The following is a 21,777-nucleotide window of genomic DNA, read 5'->3' as shown; positions in this document are numbered from 1 at the left end:
AGAGTGGTAGGAAGCAGTCCAGGGAAGGAAGAGTGAAGGCTGGGAGAGGAAAGCCCAGAACTGCTGAGCTGAGGGTCCCTGGACTGGCACCTGGAGAGGAGGGTGGGCCCAGGTTCCCCTACCAAAGGCATGGCATAGACCTGAGGCAGTGAATGGGAAAACTGCCTAGGACAGCTGACAGAAAGACTTTGATATATCCTGGAAGGGGGAATGCTGAGTGACCTAGCTGGAGGGCTAAGTCACAAAGAAGATGCTGCAGTTCCTGGAGCGAGAGGGGGCTGCAGGTTAGAGAATCAGAGTGGCGATGGTATACCAACTGTGGAAGGGGGCATCTGCCTCTAGAGCTAATCCCCAGAGTGACCTGGAGGAGGCATGACAGGGCCACACATCCTGTGTACACTGCTGCAGCAGTGGCAGTTGTGCAGTGGCCCTTCTACAACTCTGTGGCTTGGAGGCAGGGATGAGAATTCCCCCACTCACCAGCCCATGTGGGGCTTTACCACCCCACTCACCAAAGTGTTTTACTTAGTATTGGCACAGGATTGAGGCTTTTCCCTTTAGCACAGCCTTTATTATAGGAGCCTCTGAACACACAGCTCCCACTGAAGTCATAGAGCTGTGTGCACTTATCTGAAGAAAACATTTAGGTCTAAAGGCGAAAGTTTACAAATTCTTTCTTTGCCTAGTCTCTTGGCCCCTGTTTTTCATCTCCAAGCATTCTTGTCAAATGCACCTTCTAAGCTGACACCAACCTTCTTCATGTCTGCCTCCACATCTCAAACCACTTTTTCTTGGCCTTTCTCATTGTCTTTGTCATGTGACTACTAGTTCTTGTACTCGTTGGCCAACATATCCCACATGTTATTGTCTCACATGACCCAACCGTCTCCATTGATACTTCCTCAGCTATTCCATGACGGGGGGTTTCTATAATTTCATTGTCTTGGCTATCAGCTCTTGTCTTACCCAGTGTCCACCTGAGCTTTCACATTTTGGTGGTTGTTCTTATCGCTCTTCCTCACTAGCCAGCATTCTGACTCCTTTGGCATGGCTTCCTAATGATAATCTTATACCCTTTTAGTTCACATGGCATATACTTACTGCAGAGAATTCCTGTCAACTCCCTCTGTTTACACCAAGCACTCTTCATGTGGATCCTAATATGCTCATACACATTACCATCATGTCTCAACACTGAAACAAATTACTGTATTTAAACTGTTGCACAGACTTTATACCATTTCATTTTACTGGCTTCTTTTGTCCCTCTCAATGAAGCATTGTATGTTTTCCATCTTTTGTTGAATGATTTGTAAGCCGTTTTCTTTTAATGCAGGCCTCCATTGTTCTAGGTCACTTTACAGATTCTCTCTCTCTTCATGGCATAAAATGTCATAGGTGAAAAGCATGCTTCATGGACTCTCTTCCCTAATCTCCTGAGTCAAGGTATCCATTACAGTTACAAATAGGAAAGGGTTTAAGGCTGATCATTAATGTAGACAACCCTCACAGTGAATGACTCACTGTAGCCACAGCTGGTTCTCACTACTGTGGTGTTACCCTCCATGATAGCTCGAACATATATCTCTGGTATGTTGCATGACTGCAGGCATCGCCATTATGTTTATCTAGGAACTCTGTCCTAAACCTTATCCAAATCCACGAACATGAAGTGCAATTCTTTGTGTTTTTTCCTGTACTTCTCCTGCAATGTTCAGGCCAGAAACACTGCATTACTCACCTTCCTGGAATAAACCCAAATTGGTTGTGGCATACTTGATTTTTCAGCTCCTCTTAAAGTCTTTTCTCAATAATTCTTTCCAGTCATTTCAACATGTTACTCAGTAACTTGATGGGTCAGTAATTACTACATTCTGGCACATCTCCTTTACGCTTGAAGACCGGGACCAGTGTGCTCTTTTGCCACTCATCAGGCATTTTTCTAGTATGGAGAATTAGTCTCATGACCTGTGATGGAGCAAAAAATATGTTAAAATATAAGACTAGATTAAATAGAAAATAACCTTTGTTTTCTTGTAGGTTTTGATTGAAGTAATGTGCCCTCGGGGGACACTTAAAATAAGAGTGTGGCTGTTTTATGGATCAGTTCAAGAAGGGTGTTCCATGTGCAGGGATAAAGGGCTTGCTCTTGTTCTAGTTGAAATTAATGGAAGGTCTCTCATGATTTCATCTGGTAGAAGGAGCAGGCACTAAGAAGAGAATTCATACCATTACTGGAAAGAGAAGGGCAGACAATCAGGATTTTCCCAGATGTGGGCCACCAAATACAAGCAATGGAGTATGGTTTTTCTTCTATTAATTAATAGAATAATAACTTTTCTAATTAAAAACTGGGGTGATATCTATCAAGTACTCTGCAAAAGTAAGCAAAATACCAAAGGAAAATTTATCTATTTTAGGACCCAGGAGCTGCTAAAAAACTCTTGGATAAGCTGAATAAAAACAAATGTCTGATCTCTGTGTGATAGAATTTGATTAAGGATATTGGCCTTATACTACAGTCTTCAATTTGACAGCCCCTACTAAAGCTAAAATTGAATTTCATATGCAAAGCTTATATGGTTATGCTATAGCATTGTCTTCCTTAGAGACATCTGAATTTTGTTTAACTTAAAGATAAACAAGTTAAATGCTGATCTGTGTGACTAAGACAGTTATATGATAAAATTACATTATAAAGATAGTGAATTTTGGGATATATGTTACTTAAAGTCTAATACTCTGGATTTATGCTGTTTTTTGTTCAATGTTCTGTCCTTTTCATATGAAGTTCTGTGTTTCTGGCCAATTTATGTCCAGACTTATCTAATAAAAAAGTTTGTAGGAATGCATTTATAGATTGTTAGGAATATATGTGGTGGTTGTACTTTTCCTAGCGATAACATATTTTTATTGTTTTTGAATTTATAATAAAAACATTATTAATAGCAAAGAAACAATTGGCATAAATTGAGACAAATTCTGCTAATTCATATAATTGACAAGGAGACACAAGCCACGATTTTAGAAAATGTCTGGTGATTATGGGTGCCTTAATTTTGGGATGTCCAACTTTGGACACTTTAAAGAGGCTTGTTTTTCAAAAGTTCTGTGTTCAATAACTTCTGAGATTCAGGATATTTTAAGGTCTGTCTCAAATTGGGCACTCAAAATCATGAGTCACTTTTGAAAATCTTGGCCACAGAGAATTTCTGGGTTTGGTAAATGAGTAAGCAGACACACACAATAAGTAAGAATTCCTATTACAAAATCAACATTAATTTATTTATATAATGCTTAGTATTAATTTGTATATCTTCGTAATATATTTATTATTTTATTTATTATAGAAGTGTCTAGGAGTCCTAGACATGGATCAGGGATCCCATTGTGTTAGGTTCTGTACATGCACAGAACAAAAAGATGGTCCCTGCCCCAAAAACGTACAATCTAAGTATAAGCAGGAGTGAAAGTAACATAAAATTCTTACCGGTACGGGGACCTGGAGCATTCCCCTGGAAGGGGTGGGGCTGGGGGGCTCAGCCTCCCCCAGCCAGCCCATTGGTGCTCCCTGGCGTGTGCTGCCCAGGGCTCCAGCAGTGATTTAAAAGGCCTGGGGCTCCAGCCACTGCTGTGGTAGCGGTGGCGACAGCCTGGAGCCCTGGGCCCTTTTAAATTGCCAGCCCCAGGGCAGCTGTCCCTTTTACTCCCTCTTTCTCCCCGTGTCGGCAGTCCTGTGGGTAGGGAACCTACCGGCAGGGCTGCCGACATGCTGGGGATGGGGATGGTGGTGGCGGCAAAAGGGGCAGTGATGTTAACGTGCTGCTGCGGCAAAGGACCCTCCTTAAAGTGCTGCCTCGGCGGCTCTTTAAAGTCGCTGTGTAAGGCCGGTACTGATATCTTACTAGTAGGCTGTACCGGCCCACTTTCATCCCGAGTATAAGACAAGAGTTTACAGACAGACGGGGGAGCACAAGGAAACAATGAGACAATATTGGTCTGTTAATATTGTGTATAATATTGATGTTTTAGTCTTGAGACCTCACTAGTGCACTCTGGTATTAGATCTTTGCTAAGAAATCAGAGACTACCACCTTTTGTGTTGAAGCTATGGTGTATGTTGATTAGCTGAGTGAGAATTAGTGAGGTTCTGTTGTATGCGAGCTTTTAATTTTCAGAATTAATACACATCTACACTTGGAATTGACAGAAATGTGTATATGTAGAACAAGATTATTCACAAAGATCTGAAATCACAGAGAGCTGTGCACATGTATCACAAGACAATTTGTTTCTCTGGTGTGAAAGAAATACCACCATACAATGTTAACAAATATTACTTTATAAAGTAACTCAGACTTAACAAAAATACATATTTTGTCCTAATGCAAAATACATATTTTGTCCTTAAACTTTGCCATTACCTTCTGTCTGTCTATGTTATTACCTTTCCTGATAATTTCCCTTATTCTCAGTGGGACTCAATCTCTTGTAAAAATGAGTCAGTTGTTCATTTCAATTGCAGCATTCTGGCTTATCTTGCCTAAGGAACTGACAGTTCATCTAAGACTTTACTCTTTCCCATCTGCCTTATACTCCATCTTTCATTCATTAGCACCTTCATGTTGGTTTTATCTTTCACGAGCCCACCCTGTTGGTTGGTTGATGGTAATTTATAAATCGGGCAGCAAGGGAGCACAAGGGTGCTATATTTATACCATGGAAACAGAATTCATTGCATATAAATGGTATCCTAACTTCTGCTAATCTAAACCTAACCATCCTAGGTTACAGCATCATATATTGCTAGACCATGTAGGCCCCCCACATATTTTAAAGCATTCACGGATTAGAAGTCTTAAATCATGTTAAGTTTCTTTGAGTAACCAAAGTAGTCTTGAACTGACCCTCAGTTCTAATATTTGAAATCTGTATTTTGTAGACAGACCAGGGTTCAGGTGAAAAACGTTGATATGGGAAATTCCTCTTTTTATCTATCCTCTACCCATATTTAATAAAATAGTTTTGTTTTAAAAAGGGGGAGGAGTGTTGGCTTTAGCAGTCCTTCAACTCAGGCTCTGATTCACAGGCACATATTAAATATTTATATGTTAAGAGCTCAGTCCTGGAGGCCCTCCGCACGTGGAACTCCTGTCGACATCACTGAAAGTACCACATGTGAAGGAACTGCAAGACTGGGCCCTAAATTATCTGCAACTTTAAATAGTAACAGTTGTGATACAGAACAGCCAACAGTTGAAACCAGTTCTAACCGTCAGCATGCTTTTGAGTTTCATAATCCCTAAGAAAGCTTATTTTATGTCATTGTATGTGAAAAGACAAACAGAAGCTATTCATCTAAATATAAATACAAAGCAATCAGTTACTGTTCTTCAGCTTTCAAAATGTAAATTTGCTTTTAAGGGGAGTTCTAATATTTATCATCTTTTACTGAGTGAAGTACATTGATACAATTACATGTGGCTCTTATTACGCAAATTGCTTTATAAGCCTGCTATTTAACATGATCATATGAATTACGAACTGTGCTTTTATTTCTTTTATAATCTTTGTAGTTCTTGCTATTACTTTTACATGTCTATGTCTGGCATTATGCAGCTTTGAAACTGTGCCAAAAACATTTATTGTCCTATTTCTGGCATTCTGGTATTGCATGGCTCCATTTGGTTTCCAACCAGAACAAAGCTTATTAGCAGATCCAGTTCTCAGTATTTTGCTGAAAACAATTTTATATGTAAGTTTAGAACTGTGTTTTAAAGTAACCTTTTGTACTCTATGAAACAAGTATGAAATGCACAGAATGTTAATGTTTCTCTACCTACCTTTCTAGTCTTGAACAGTTTATCAAAAGCTAACAGTAAAATATATACAACTAATTAGGACTTTTCTCATTGCCTATCTTCTCCAGCTTAACTAATAAGGCATTAAAATGCATTCAGGGTGAAAAAATTGATATCTGGTTTCTACACTTGTCTGTACCCTATACACACAGGTAGCAATCCTGAATGGGAGTTACACACCCAGTAGCAGGGAGAATTGGCTCTCAAGCATCATATTTACTTGGATCCAAATCCTGTTGTCCTTAATGAAGTACAAATCCTATTGAGGCCAGCAGGAGTTTTCTCATTTAAGGACAATTTAGCCCTTAGTTTACCAATCAACCCAGTGTATGCAGGGTCAGATTGACCCATAGGCTAATAAGGCTAAAGCCTATTTTTAGCCCTCCTATTTTTAGGCCCTACTGTAGGCCCTCCATTCCATATTGAAGTAACAGCTGAGCAATGGTAGTGGAACCATCAGAAATTTTTTGTCTCATTAGATATTGCTTTGTACAAATTAATCCATCAAGATTGTGAATTCAATTTATGGTGGTTGTGATTTTGTCTTTGTGGGCTAAGTAAGTGTGGGCCCAAGAAATATTTAACTTTGTACAAAATAGGCCTACACTGGACAATAGCAACCATGTCGAAGAAAGGAGGATGGAAGAAATTGAAGGAGGCCAAAGAAAGACTGCAAAGACAAGATGTAGCGCTGAAAGGTACTCCTTCTCTCAACGTTTTTTCCTCCTACTTTTATTTTAAGTCTGGTGATAAGGAAGTCCAGGCAAATGCCAGCCCAAGTGAACCTGCTGCACCTGTGCCTGATGAAAAGGAGCAGCCTCATGTGACTTCTCTAGCTGCAGTCTCACCCCACTCCTCTGAAGACTTTCCCAGTAATAGTAATACAAAAATATCCTTCTCCGTTGATCCAGGTGAGTGGGACTTGACTTCTCAAGATCTCATTGCATATTGGATTGAGAAGGTTCCCACAGAAATGCCAGAATTTAGATGCTGACTTTTCATTGACAAAGCGAGAGTACACCAATCCGAATCGTTATCTGATCAAATCAATGTTTGAATATGTGAAGCCTAACAAACAGATTGGCATGCGAGAATGGCTCATCTATTCACCTTGTAAGAAGAAAGTGTACTGTTTTTATTGCCATCTGTTTTCTGATTCCAAAAAGTGGAGAATGTTCTGCAGAGGCTTCAATGATTGAATGGCAGAATGCTGCAAACGTTACTAATCATGCGATGAGTGAGCAGCATACATTGTCAGTTAGCAGCTACCATGCCCAAAAGAAAGTTAGTGGCAGAATTGATACCCAAATGGAAAACCAGTTTTTGGAAGCTCATGCTTATTGGAAGAACATTCTCCAATGCGTAGTTGAAACCATCATTTTTCTTGCTGAGTGTGGTCTGCCATTTCGTGGCTTAGATGAGACTGTTGGATTGAAACACAATGGCAATTAGCTTGGCAAATATGAGTAGCAAATATTCAGGGATTCAGGCAAAAATAAGAGTGCAATGCTTTGGTCGATTACATACCACATGCTGCGCACTCACTCAACTTTGTTGACTAGTCTGCTGTGGATTGTTGTGTTGAAGCAGTTTCTTTTTTCAGATTTGTCCAAGAATTGTACCTTTTTTTTTTTTCTCTGCATCAACCAGTCATTGGATGATTCTTCGAGATTCACTACCAAAGGGATTCCCACTGCCCAAATCACACTCAGGGACACGGTGGAGTGCCAATGCTGAAGCTGTGAATACCATTGTTTTGGGATACCCCAACATCTTTGAAGTGCTAGAAAGCATCAGGGATTGCTGGGATGAGTTTCATGCTCTTGCAGTGGAGTCGTGTGCGCTGGTCTAGGGAGAGAGGAAGAGACAGGTGTCTTTCCCAAGTCTGTCGAAAAGGCATTAAGTGCCAGACACAGAGGGGGGCTTTGGCCTGAGGAGAATGGGTTCTGTCACATAAAGTCCAAATGCATCCTGGGGGAGTGCCACACTAGCAGCCTCACGGCACCACATCCAGGTTCAGGAAGAAGTCACTGAACTTATAGATGTTGTAACTGTAAAGTCTATTGCACTTTAGAAACTGCTGCATTGAACATTACTCACATCATTTCCTCACAGTGCTTACATCATGAAATGTCCTTAATATCCAAAGAAAAGGTTTTTGTTGTAAATAAATTGTATATATGTTGAAGTGAATTGCAGTGGTTATGGGTTAAAAGGGTAATGAGTAAGGATAGGAGTATCCTGGAGTTAGGGGCACCCTTGTTCCTTTCCAAGTTGCCCAGGGAGAGATTGAGGTAAACAGCCAAGAACCCCTGGGCTCATTCTACCTGTGTGATCTGAATCCTGTTTACACAGTACCAGGAGGGAAAATCAAGGTGGGCAGGTACTGGGGTGAAGTGAATCAGGGCAGGGACTCGGATCCTTTTATCACTCAGTTCAGCTGGGGCACTGTATGCATAGAAAAATTTCCCTACCATGGTGGGACAAATCCTGTGCTTACACCAGCACAGCAAAATTAAAAGAACTAATGGGAATCACCTTTTTTTATTTTGCCTTAGGCAAATAGACTTTAATGAGACCTAAGCACCTGCTTAAGTGTTGTGGAATAGGGGTACTTTGCTGAATCAGGGTCCAAGTTCTGATGGAAGAATAAACATATTATTAGTAATGGAGCTTGTCTAAACATAGAAGTAACTCTGGAATAAGCTAAGGTGTGGATTTAAAGTAGAATAGTTATTCTGGAATAACTCCACTTGTAAACAATCCCATACAGTAGGAAGTAAAAAGAATATAGTTGATTTTTACATACCATGTGGAACTCCAGCACAAGCAGTAAGAAGAATCATGAAAAGTTAATTTGAAAACTGGGCAAATTTGATTTGGTATTTGACAGTTCAATGTTGCATTTTAAAAAATGTTCTATCATTTTTCAACCCCTGGGGGTGGGGGTCTCCATGTGCTGCCCCCGCCCTGAGCTCTGACTCTGAAGCTCCGATTGGGCAGGAACCGAGGCCAATGGGAGCAGTGCCTGCGGGCAGTGGCATGCGGAGACCTGCTGACCCCGCTCCCATACCTAGGAGCCACTGCCAGAGGGGTGTGTGCAGGTCACTTTGGAAGCCGCACTGCCAAAAGTAAGTGCTGCCCCCCTCCCGCACCCCAACCTCCTGCCCCAGCCCAGAGCCTGCATCCCTCACCCAAACTTCCTCCCAGAGCCTGAACCCCTCACCCTCACCCACTCCCACACCACAACCCCCTGCCCCATCCCAGAGCCCGCACCCAAACTTCCTCCCAGAGCCTACCTCCTGCACCAATCCAAGGTATCTCACTTTATTTTCATTTATTTCCCATTACTTATAATGTAGGAGGAGGATGAAGAAAAAAAGAATCAAAAACAGGGGGAGAGGGGAGATAAGAGAGAATGTTCTTTTTCTTGGCTGGGTCCCCAAAAATGAAGCTGCACACAGGACCCTGCTAACTCCAAATCTGCCACTGAGTTTGCCCTTGTTTCAGGGTGTGAGGTCTTAGCTCCCCAGTTCACTCTGAGCAAGGGAGCTCTGCCAGGGGAGCCCTGCATGGGGCTTTTTTTTTTAATCCCGCTCCCGTCCCGCCCCACAATACCCATTCCCACTCGCTCCCGCATTGTTTCTTGCATTTTTATCCCGTCCTTGCCAGCAAAAACCTTTGATCCTGCAAGTACCACAAGAGAGACAGATTTCCCCAGACTAAAAACAAACCCCAAACCAAAAAACGTCAGTTAAATGGTATATAAACAGAATTCAGATGTGGTTTTTATCACTAAAAGCATACAACAAATCTTGCTTAAACTATGTAAAAAAATACTTAACTCCTATTATAATTGACATCAAATCTCATTCTATCCCTTGCTTAAATTTAAGTATTAAAAGTTTTAAAGTATTTTCCCCACAAATTACTGGAGTCCATTAATTTTGCCCACCCAATCCTGCTTGCAACAAAATACATTTTACCAGGTCCTGCTATTATGACAGTGGGTCCTGCGGGACCTGCAGGATCCCAGTCCCACTGCAGGGCTCTGTCTGCCGGTCCCACTCCAGCCTCCCAGCCTTTCTGAAAAGACCTCCCTCTAGATTGCTTCTTAGCCCCAGTCCTTAAGCTCAAGCTCCTTCTTTCCTGGGGGCAGGGACTCAATTTTTGCTGTGGCACAACTATTGCCAAACATATTAAACAGATAAATGTTTGTTTTATGATTGATTTTTTTCCTTTTAAATAGCTATATTTTATAATGGTTTTGCAGCTTGTTCACTATAATGAAGTCAAACAATTTTATACTGTAAGTGGTTATATTTCATCTTTTAATAGACTGCAAGTCTTGTTTTGGATTCTACTATATAAGATACCCTTTCTAAAAATAATATAATGCTGCTTTCCTTTGGAAGAGGGATGAATAAACTTTATAGATGTGTAAGGTTCAAAGGAACCCTTGGATCATCTAGACCAAGTCCCTGTTTTAGATCCAGTAAAAACAGTGAGAAGCTTTCAAGGTAGGGAATATGGGGGGAGAAAATGAATGTGTGGTGGAGTTGCCATCTTTTGCTACTTGTGCAGAACCTTGGATCTGGGTTGGATTTAACTACTCACCTAGAGGTGTCAGATTCTATAACAATTATAGACTCCAGCTGGAATCTGTGTTAAAACTCCCTGTGGCTGCAGTGGGAGCAGGACTGGGTCCTCTTGAGATGTCCAGTCCCACAGCTAATGTCCTTGTCTGACAAGACCAGAATTACTAGTTATCATTTAAGTATCAACAGTGTGATCATGCTGTATAAGACCCTGAAGGAAACATGATCCCTGCCCTGATGAGCATATAATTTAAATTGAACATAATTGGCTTGACACAGATCTGATTTATGCTGGCTTCTGTTAACAGCGGAATGTCTGCCCAGATGAAGCTGTAGCAGCACAAGGTATGCTCAACACCAGGTCCTTTGCTTTGCGGACCCTGTTCTAATGCAGTTCCAAAAGTAAAGTATTAACTCAGTTAGAGGGGTATGAACCGTGCCTCTGAAAATTTTGGGAAGCTTTCACCACTGGGCTCCTATGCATTATCAGAAGTGAAAGCTGCCCTCCCCTTGTGGAAGCCCAGGTAATAAGTGGCAGTGTGACACCTGTTGGCACAAGGAAGCATAAAATCCAGTACTCCAGGTGTGGTCCAAGAAATGCAGCATACAGTAGCATGTAAGTGTCAAATTGCTCTTTCATTGGTTAGTGTCTCATCAGATTGTCCATGTTCTGTTCTTCATCAAAACTTACTCTGCTTCTGAATGAGTTAAATCTATATGGCCTTCCCTAGTTGGAGAAAGAAAAGTCTAAAAGGCTCTACTTTTAAGAGGTTGCTCAAATTTTTTTGGCAGCTTAATTAAAACCATCAAGTGAACATCCCAGTTAGCAACGCTAAGCTTCTCTTAACCAAATGGCATTTTTCTAAGGACATATGGGACCATATATATATTTAGAAAACAAATTATGCTGTTTAATACATACATTGCTGATGCATATATGCTTTATGAATGGAGGGAAATGCTCCTTGATGAAGAAGGGGAAGAACATAGTTCAACTCTTAAGTTACTGGGGAAAAATTCTTCCAAAGAAGTTGTCCTAAAGGCTGCAGATAATTTTAAGTTTATTTCATCTTTTGCTACTTCAAAATGTTTTTGTTGAAAAAAGCTTCTTTTAAAACATAAGTTATTGTTTGTTCAGTACTCTGGAGAGAGTTATAAGTATGACGTATTCTTCATAGGGCCCTACGAAATTAATGGTCCATTTTGGTTAATTTCACAGTCAGAGAGGATTTTAAAAATCATAAATTTCATGATTTCAACTATTTAAATCTGAAATTCCATGGTGGTGTAATTGTAGGGGTCCTGACCCAAAAAGGAGTTGGGGTGTGTGTGTCCAGGCTAATTCCCCATTCTGGCACTTCAAGTGCAGAAAGTGTGGGGGTCGCAAGGATTCTAAAAATTAATACTGGCCACTCCAGGCTTGTATTAAACTCTCAAGGTTACAGCTATTCTCTGACCTTGGATTGATAGATGCTGCCACCACCCAAGTACAGAACCCCTTTGAGAGCCCAGGAAGGCGCATTTGGGAATTTCTTCCTGTAGGGTACCCTCAAGCCCTTTCACCCCCCTGGAGGGAAGAGCTGAGAAAGAAAACAAAAGGAAATCAGCTATTGCCACCGGGTAATTAAACAACATATGCACAAACCTCTTAAGACCCAAAAATCCAATTCTGTTCTTAAAAAAGGTAAATTTTATTAATAAAACAGAAGAAAATACATTTGGGAACTCAGACTATAGCTAGATTTTAAAAGAGCAACTACAAGGACTAAGCACCAAGAATAGCTTTCTTGAGGTCCATCTTAAAGGTTACAAGCAAAACAGAAGCACCTGGGGTTAGCACAGAGGAGTCCATAAGCCATAAAGAAATAAAAAGAGATGAATCTAATCGCATCTTCCTAGACCTTTCCTGATTTACTTACATATCTGGGGTTTCAAATGAGTAGTTTCTAGGTATGATACTGAGGAATTTTTCATACCTGGCCCAAAGCTTCTTACAGCATAGCTGTTGCCTTGTTTGCCTCTCCCCGGGAGAATAACCACAGACAGACAAAAGGGGAGCCTTTGTTCAAGTTTTAAAAGTTCTAGCCTAGTTCTAGCCATTGGCTCTTTTAGCCAGGTGCCCACTCACTTTCTTTTACCTATACATAGCAATGACACTTTTTAACCCCTTACAGGTAGAGCAATTAGAGAACAGCTACTAAGAGGGATTTTATAGCTGCTGTCTGGCTGGGTGTCCGTAAAAGGGAGCTCCTCACCCTTCATTTATCACAGGGTGTGTCAAGGTGTGTCAGGAAGTTTTTGGAAAGCGTAGAGGACAATTTCCTGGCGCAAGTGCTAGAGGAGCCAACTAGGGGGGGCGCTTTTCTTGACCTGCTGCTCACAAACCGGGTAGAATTAGTGGGGGAAGCAAAAGTGGATGGGAATCTGGGAGGCAGTGACCATGAGTTGGTTGAGTTCAGGATCCTGACGCAGGTAAGCAGCAGGATACGGACCCTGGACTTCAGGAAAGCAGACTTTGACTCCCTCAGGGAACGGATGGCCAGGATCCCCTGGGAGACTAACTTGAAGGGGAAAGGAGTCCAGGAGAGCTGGCTGTATTTCAAGGAATCCCTGTTGAGGTTACAGGGACAAACCATCCCAATGAGTCGAAAGAATAGTAAATATGGCAGGCGACCAGCTTGGCTTAATGGTGAAATCCTAGCGGATCTTAAACATAAAAAAGAAGCTTACAAGAAGTGTAAGGTTGGACATATGACCAGGGAAGAGTATAAAAATATTGCTCGGGCATGTAGGAATGATATCAGGAGGGCCAAATCGCACCTGGAGCTGCAGCTAGCGAGAGATGTCAAGAGTAACAAGAAGGGTTTCTTCAGGTATGTTGGCAACAAGAAGAAAGTCAAGGAAAGTGTGGGCCCCTTACTGAATGAGGGAGGCAACCTAGTGACAGAGAATGTGGAAAAAGCTAATGTGCTCAATGCTTTTTTTGCCTCTGTCTTCACTAACAAGGTCAGCTCCCAGACTGCTGCGCTGGGCATCACAAAATGGGGAAGAGATGGCCAGCCCTCTGTGGAGATAGAGGCGGTTAGGGACTATTTAGAAAAGCTGGACGTGCACAAGTCCATGGGGCCGGACGAGTTGCATCCGAGAGTGCTGAAGGAATTGGCGGCTGTGATTGCAGAGCCATTGGCCATTATCTTTGAAAACTCGTGGCGAACCGGGGAAGTCTCGGATGACTGGAAAAAGGCTAATGTAGTGCCAATCTTTAAAAAAGGGAAGAAGGAGGATCCTGGGAACTACAGGCCAGTCAGCCTCACCTCAGTCCCTGGAAAAATCATGGAGCAGGTCCTCAAAGAATCAATCCTGATGCACTTGCATGAGAGGAAAGTGATCAGGAACAGCCAGCATGGATTCACCAAGGGAAGGTCATGCCTGACTAATCTAATCGCTTTTTATGATGAGATTACTGGTCTGTGGATGAAGGGAAAGCAGTGGATGTATTGTTTCTTGACTTTAGCAAAGCTTTTGACACGGTCTCCCACAGTATTCTTGTCAGCAAGTTAAGGAAGTATGGGCTGGATGAATGCACTATAAGGTGGGTAGAAAGCTGGCTAGATTGTCGGGCTCAACGGGAAGTGATCAATGGCTCCATGTCTAGTTGGCAGCCGGTGTCAAGTGGAGTGCCCCAAGGGTCGGTCCTGGGGCCGGTTTTGTTCAATATCTTCATAAATGATCTGGAGGATGGTGTGGATTGCACTCTCAGCAAATTTGCGGATGATACTAAACTTGGAGGAGTGGTAGATACGCTGGAGGGGAGGGATAGGATACAGAGGGACCTAGACAAATTGGAGGATTGGGCCAAAAGAAATCTGATGAGGTTCAATAAGGATAAGTGCAGGGTCCTGCACTTAGGATGAAAGAATCCAATGCACCGCTACAGACTAGGGACCGAATGGCTAGGCAGCAGTTCTGCGGAAAAGGACCTAGGGGTGACAGTGGACGAGAAGCTGGATATGAGTCAGCAGTGTGCCCTTGTTGCCAAGAAGGCCAATGGCATTTTGGGATGTATAAGTAGGGGCATAGCGAGCAGATCGAGGGACGTGATCGTTCCCCTCTATTCGACATTGGTGAGGCCTCATCTGGAGTACTGTGTCCAGTTCTGGGCCCCACACTACAAGAAGGATGTGGCTAAATTGGAGACAGTCCAGCGAAGGGCAACAAAAATGATTAGGGGTCTGGAACACATGACTTATGAGGAGAGGCTGAGGGAACTGGGATTGTTTAGCCTGCAGAAGAGAAGAATGAGGGGGGATTTGATAGCTGCTTTCAACTACCTGAAAGGGGGTTCCAAAGAGGATGGCTCTAGACTGTTCTCAGTGGTAGCAGATGACAGAACGAGGAGTAATGGTCTCAAGTTGCAGTGGGGGAGGTTTAGATTGGATATTAGGAAAAACTTTTTCACTAAGAGGGTGGTGAAACACTGGAATGTGTTACCTAGGGAGGTGGTAGAATCTCCTTCCTTAGAGGTTTTTAAGGTCAGGCTTGACAAAGCCCTGGCTGGGATGATTTAACTAGGAATTGGTCCTGCTTCGAGCAGGGGGTTGGACTAGATGACCTTCAGGGGTCCCTTCCAACCCTGATATTCTATGATTCTATGATTCTAAGGTTCCTTTCCCACTCTGAACTCTAGGGTACAGATGTGGGGACCTGCATGAAAACCTCCTAAGCTTACTTTTACCAGCTTAGGTTAAAACTTTCCCAAGGTACAAACTATTTTACCCTTTGCCCTTGGACTTTCGCTGCCACCACCAAATGTTTAACCAGTTACTGGGAAAGAGTTGTTTGGAAACATCTTTCCCCACAAAATTCTCCCAACCCTTGCACCCCACTTCCTGGGGAAGGTTTGGTAAAAATCCTCACCAATTTGCATAGGTGACCACGGACCCAAACCGTTGGATCTTAAGAACAATGAACAAGCATTCAGTTTCTGAAAAGAAGAATTTTAATAGAAGTAAAAAGAATCACTTCTGTAAAATCAGGATGGTAAATACCTTACAGGATAATTAGATTCAAAACATAGAGAATCCCTCTAGGCAAAACCTTAAGTTACAAAAAGACACACAGACAGGAATATCCATTCCTTTCAGCACAGCTTATTTCCTCAGCCATTTAAAGAAATCATAATCTAACACATACCTAGCTAGATTACTTACTAAATTCTAAGACTCCATTCCTGTTCTGTCCCCGGCAAAAGCATCACACAGACAGACCAAGACCCTTTGTTTTCTCCCTGCCCCCAGCTTTTGAAAGCATCTTGTCTCCTCATTGGTCATTTTGGTCAGGTGCCAGTGAGGTTATCCTAGCTTCTTAACCCTTTATAGGTGAAAGGGTTTTGCCTGTGGCCAGGAGGGATTTTGAAGGTGTTTACCCTTCCCTTTATATTTATGACTGGGCGGGATCGCAAGTTATTGTAGGGGGGTTTGTGGTATTGCTACCCTTACTTCTGCGCTGCTGTTGGTGGTGGCGCTGCCTTCAGAGCTGGTCAGCTGGAGAGTGGTTGCTGGCTGGGAGCCCAGCTCTGAAGGCAGAGCTGCCATCAATAGCAGTGCGGAAGTAAGGGTGGTATGATATGGTATTGCCACCCTTACTTCTGCACTCCTGCTGGTGGGGCACCAGCTTCAGAGCTGCTCTTAGGCTACCAGCCAGCACTCTCCAGCCACCAACCTCTGAAGGCAGTGCAGAAGTTAGGGTAGCAATACCACGGCCATAGGCGCTGACTCCGTGAGTGCTCCGGGTCTGGAGCACCCAGGAGAAAAAAATGGTGGGTGCTGAGCAGCCACCGGCAGCCCCCCTACCAGAACTTCCCCCTCCCCACAGATCAGAGTCTCCCCCTCCCTCCTAGAACCTGCTACGGATCAACTGTTTTGTGTAACACTGGGGGATAGGGAGAGGAACTAGGGCGCAGCATGCTCAGGCGCAGGAGCAGGGTGGGGAAGGGTAGAAGCAGGGTGGGTGTGGGGCCATGGGGGAAGGGGTGGAGTGGGGGACGGACCTGGGTGGAGCCAGGGGGAGTGCTCTCCCTGGCAGATTAAAAACTCAGTGCCTATGACCGTGGCCCCCGTAAAATAACCTAATGACCCCCCTGCAACTCCTTTTTGGGTCAGAACCCCCAATTTGAGAAATGCTGTTCTTCCTCATGAAATCTGTATAGTATAGGGTAAAAGCCCACAAAAGACCAGATTTAACAGTGGGAGACCAGGTTTCATGGTCCATGACATGTTTTTCATGACCACGAATTTGATAGGGCCCTAATTATTTATGATGCAAATTGAATAAACATGCAAATAAATATACACTAGCATTAGGGTGGTTACACAGCATTAGGTAAGTATAGATCGAAACAATTCCACTCTGGTAAGAAGCTATATTCAGTGAGGTATTTATTTAGATATACAAAATTTAAATACTTTGTAGGGGGCAGTTTTAAATCAGACTAATTAATATTTTACTCTGGTTGGATTCAGATTATAATTCCGTATTTGGTTGTATTAGCTTCACGAGAAGTATAACACTGCTTTTTTTTCTTTAAGATGTAATCTCACAGAAAGACAAATCAAGACTTATTGTACACTAGAGGAAAGAGAATGCTGTGTACTATCAGCTAGCAGATACACACTTAAAGTATTGCTTAATTTTGCATGTGAAAGACTCAGCTTTGCACCTACAAATTAATTAGATGTATAATTTTATGCCTCTGATTAGAACTTCATTGGCAAGAACTGCTTAAAAACCAATAACACAATATGGCCCTAGGTCCATGGTTCTCAAACATTTTAGTACTGTGGCTCCCTTCTAGATATTTTAAAACTTGGTGGCTCCCCACAGACAAATATAATTTTTTTACTTCCCCAGGACACTAGATTCAAGAGAGACACTAGGGTTCGGAAGGTTGAACAAATTTATTCAATTACATGGACTTTAATTATATCATCTGATCTAACCCAGGTTTTTAAAACTACAGTTTGAACATGTGAATTGTTTTGGTATGTTTGGACGTAGCCTTAGAGTTTAATGAGAAAAATGGGCCTGTTTCGAACTGCATGATTGCACATTTGGTGGAATCTCTGATGGCACCAAATGTAAGCCATTTTCCAAGTTTAATGGATTTCTAGGTTTTCTTTTCAGAGAAATTATTGCTGAAAACCCAGAACCACAGAAATAACTGGAAGCAAACGAAAGCAGCACTTTCTTATGTTCCTGAGTTCTCCAGAGTTTCCTTTAACAGAAATCTAGAATTCCTGGATTGTTAGACTTGAAAACTTGGTCTTCAGGAATTCTAAGAGATTTTCTTGAGCTGAGATACTTAGAATTGGAATGGAATCAACTGTTACTAAGAATGGGTTTAGAATTCAGTCAGTATCTAGAGATTCATATTCAACTCCAGGAAAGTATTAATTAAAATAGGAATACAATCCAGACAAATTAGTTAATATTTGGTCTTTAATAACATTTTGATCACATTCACTTTCTCCTTTTAAAAGAAGTCTGAAAACATCTCAGTAACCCTGTTTCAATGTGGCAACTCCAAAGATAAATTATCTTGAATCTCTTGATTTTCTCTTTCATATCTAGTATATTTGTATTCCGACCTTGAAGCATTACATTCAGTGCATTCAATTTGCAGATATGTCCACCAGGTAAGCTAACATAGTCAAAAAGTTCTCATTATATATGTAATCTACAAGGTCTATTGTCAGATGGAGGAAAATTCTGATTGTCTCACAATTCAAAAACAATTAAAATATTTTCACATGTGACAACCACCTGAATTTACTCTGAAACAGAAGCTATGTGGTCAGAGCCCATCTCTTTGCATAGCATACTAAAACAATGTGTGTTCATTACATGGAATTTTAATAACTTTGTCGAGGGCCTTTTGTATTTCAGGTTGCAACTTTAATGTGTAGCTTGGCACTGAATCATACAGTGTGTCCACATTGCTGCGTGTGCCACTTTCTTTACTCGTACTGCAATCCCCTTTGTCGTCATTGCTGTTGACCCACACTGTACAGCCCTGCCACAACCATAGCCCAGTTAAGATCTTCATCCACTATGAATTTATTGAGGATCTTGCACATTTCCTCACTGATTATTTGGGTTGGGATTTCTTTGCAAAATAAAGGAGTTCTTCAACAGTTGTACCTGCTTGTACAAGCCTTATGTAACAAACGCTGAGCCATATTGGCTATGACTGTGGATTTATCAAGCTGCAGTGCAAAATATTGACTCTTCTTCACGTGTTCTATCAACTGGTCCTGAACATTTTACACAAGGTCATCAATGCATTGATGGATGGTATTATTTGACATAGGAATGGTTTTCAGTGCCACAGCTGCTTGTTCAGATATCATAATTCTACATGGATGTTGCTGTGGGAAGTGGAAGGGTCTCATAAAAACCATTTTGGCTGCAGAATTCCAAAGAACCTGTAAACATACTACCTTCACTTTGTGTGTACATTTATATCAGGGAGGTGGTATACAAACCCATACTATGCTAGGCAAAAAGAGGTTAATGGCCTGTCCTGGAGACAAATTTTTATCAGCTCCACAATCACAATCCTCTGCCAGAAATTTCAAGCCAGGACGGGGTGCACGGCAGCTGCAGTTAGTAATCAAGTGGGAACAGGCTAGAGGGGAGAACATACAGCCCTAGAAGAAGCTTAGTCAGCAGATCTGGGGACTATAGTAAACTGGTGAGATGAGAAGCCTTCCTGGGGAAGGGAAGGCTTAGTCAATGGAATGTTAGACTACTCTCAAGGAAGTGACCAGAGCTCACTGAGGAAAAAGGAAAGCCTAGATACAGCCAGGCTGTTTTTACTTCTGGGATTGATCCCATCCCATATCCATCTTGGTCAACAGTTCTTTGTTGACTGTTTCACTAGTTTGATTTTGAGTTGAGGCATGTCCTGCTTATGGGCCCCAACTGTAGTCAGTTGGTACTCTACTGCTGTGACACCCGTGTGTGAGCAATAAGATTAGCTTTGAACACCTTTTGAGGCTGAAAGGAAGAGTTCCCTAGTGTCAGCAGCAAAGGCAAATGACTTGCAGAAGATCAGACACAGCATCCCTATTTTAATCTCCAGAGTGAACTCTTATATTGTGTTGACTAAATAAACATCAGCAAGACAAACAATCAGCTCCTTGGCCTAAAAGGCTTGAACTCCTCCAGTTCGTTAATGCTATTGCATTTTTGAGCCCCCCCTCCCCCCAAAAAAACCTGAAATATATACATATATCAAACTGCACGACTGTATAGTTACCATTAACTTAACTGTACAGGTTTCAGATGGAGATCTAAAAAAGCTCTACATATGCGCTAGAGTAGTTTTTCTATATATGAAAGCATGACAATCTTAAAGTCCAATATCTCGGCCAATTCCTGGGTTAGAGCTTCAGGAACCCTTAGGAAAGCACTGTCCCATGGTGTCATGAAAGCATCCTCTTAGAATCATAGTATTCTCTTATGGCAACTGTTTGGAGCCAAGGTTATTAAATGATTGTACAGCTTCAACTCTTCAATTCTTTCTGCTAAATCAAACAGCAGTCTATTTCAGAGACATCTTGTGTTGTCCCTGTAGTCTATGACTAATATCTGCTAGAGAATTCTTTTTTGACAGCTAGATGTAGGGCAATGGGATATACTCAGTAAATCACATATCTGAGAATAGCTGAGAACAAGCACCTCATATCCACTGATGTAAGAAATAAGCATTTGAACCACACAAGTCTTGATCAGTGGTAGAAGAGATTTCTTAGATCATCTTGTATGTATATCACATGACCACAATAGATGAGAATACAGAAAAAAGAGCTAATATCAGCACACCAAGTTTCCAAAAATAGAAGTTGTGGGGATTTTTGGAGGAATGTTCAAAAGTGTTCCCATATCCTTTACATCTACAGAGTTGCCACTTACCAGTGTTGTGGGCAACATTAATTTTAAAGAAGATTGAGGTGTCAAGTTTATGGAGTATGGATTAAAGTATTACAAAACTGGTCTGATAGTGATACATTAAAGGAGCTCAATGTATTTAGCTTAACAAGAAGGTTAAGGGGTGACTTGATCACAGTCTATAAGTACCTTACCTAGGGAACAAATATTTGATAGTGGGCTCTTCAGTCTAGCAGACAAAGGTATAACGAGATCCAAATGCTGGAAGTTGAAGCTAGACAAATTCAGATTAGAACTAGGGCATGAATATTTAACAGTGAAGGTAACTAACCATTGGAACAATTTACAAACTGTCATGGAGGATTCTCCATCACTGGAATTTTAAAATCAAGACAGGATGATTTTGTAAAAAGACACGCTCTAATTCAAAAGGAATTATTCTGGGAAATTTTTATGGCCTGTGTTATGCAGAAGGCCAGATTAGATGATCACAATGATCCTGCATACTGCCTTGGAATCCATGACCCCATCAACCTCAGGCAGAATCTTAAGAGTCCTCTAGTCATTTTCTCAGAAAAAAGACAGACTGGTTGGAAGGCAGCACAGAGTGGAATTGGATTGCATAGCCAAGCTGACCTACAGATCCACAGTGATTCTACTCCATGGCCTAAGGAAACATACACTATACTACAAGATTAAACAGTTCACAAAGAAAGAAGAGGAAGGGTGGAAAGTAGATGTTAAAACACACTCTGGATCACTGGGCATAAAATCAAAGCAGACCTATTTTGATGTGCTTCCTATTACCCTGATAAAAAGGTTGCTGTTTTAGGTATTGCAGATGGAAAACAGTACAAGGATACAGAGATAATGCCCTGGTACTGGAAGGCAGGTGATGTGAAGGACTTCTTCCTCTGACAAAGTTGTAGGAGCCTGAGAGACTATCATTCTTCCCTAGCATCTTGGCTCTGAAGAGATGCTACCCCTCTGAATTGGAGATTCTCTTCATGAGCCTGAGCATCAGATGAAAAGCCTAATATCAGACTTGAAGCAAGACTAACAAATGAAATAGTTGGGCCCACTGCCCAATATTTCTGAAGCATCGTGACTTGTAAGACAACTGAGTATGACACATCCTGTAGCCACCAGCTCCTTTGATGTCATTTTCTGTTCCTCTGGAAAGTGATAAAATTAAAATATCACCAGCTCCCAAAGCTGGAATTGGTATCTAACCATAACTGCTTTGTAGTTGGCAGGATGCTTGAGAAATAGTACTCCCTCTCCAAAAGGTCACCGTTTGGCATCCTTGTCCGACATTACTTTTTTCATCCTTTCACTGGCTGCTGACATTTCCAATGTACCAGGAG

The sequence above is a fragment of the Lepidochelys kempii genome, chromosome 11 (assembly GCF_965140285.1).
Source record: "Lepidochelys kempii isolate rLepKem1 chromosome 11, rLepKem1.hap1, whole genome shotgun sequence".
In the NCBI taxonomy this organism is placed as follows: Eukaryota; Metazoa; Chordata; order Testudines; family Cheloniidae; genus Lepidochelys; species Lepidochelys kempii.
This window is presented reverse-complemented; position numbering follows the sequence as displayed.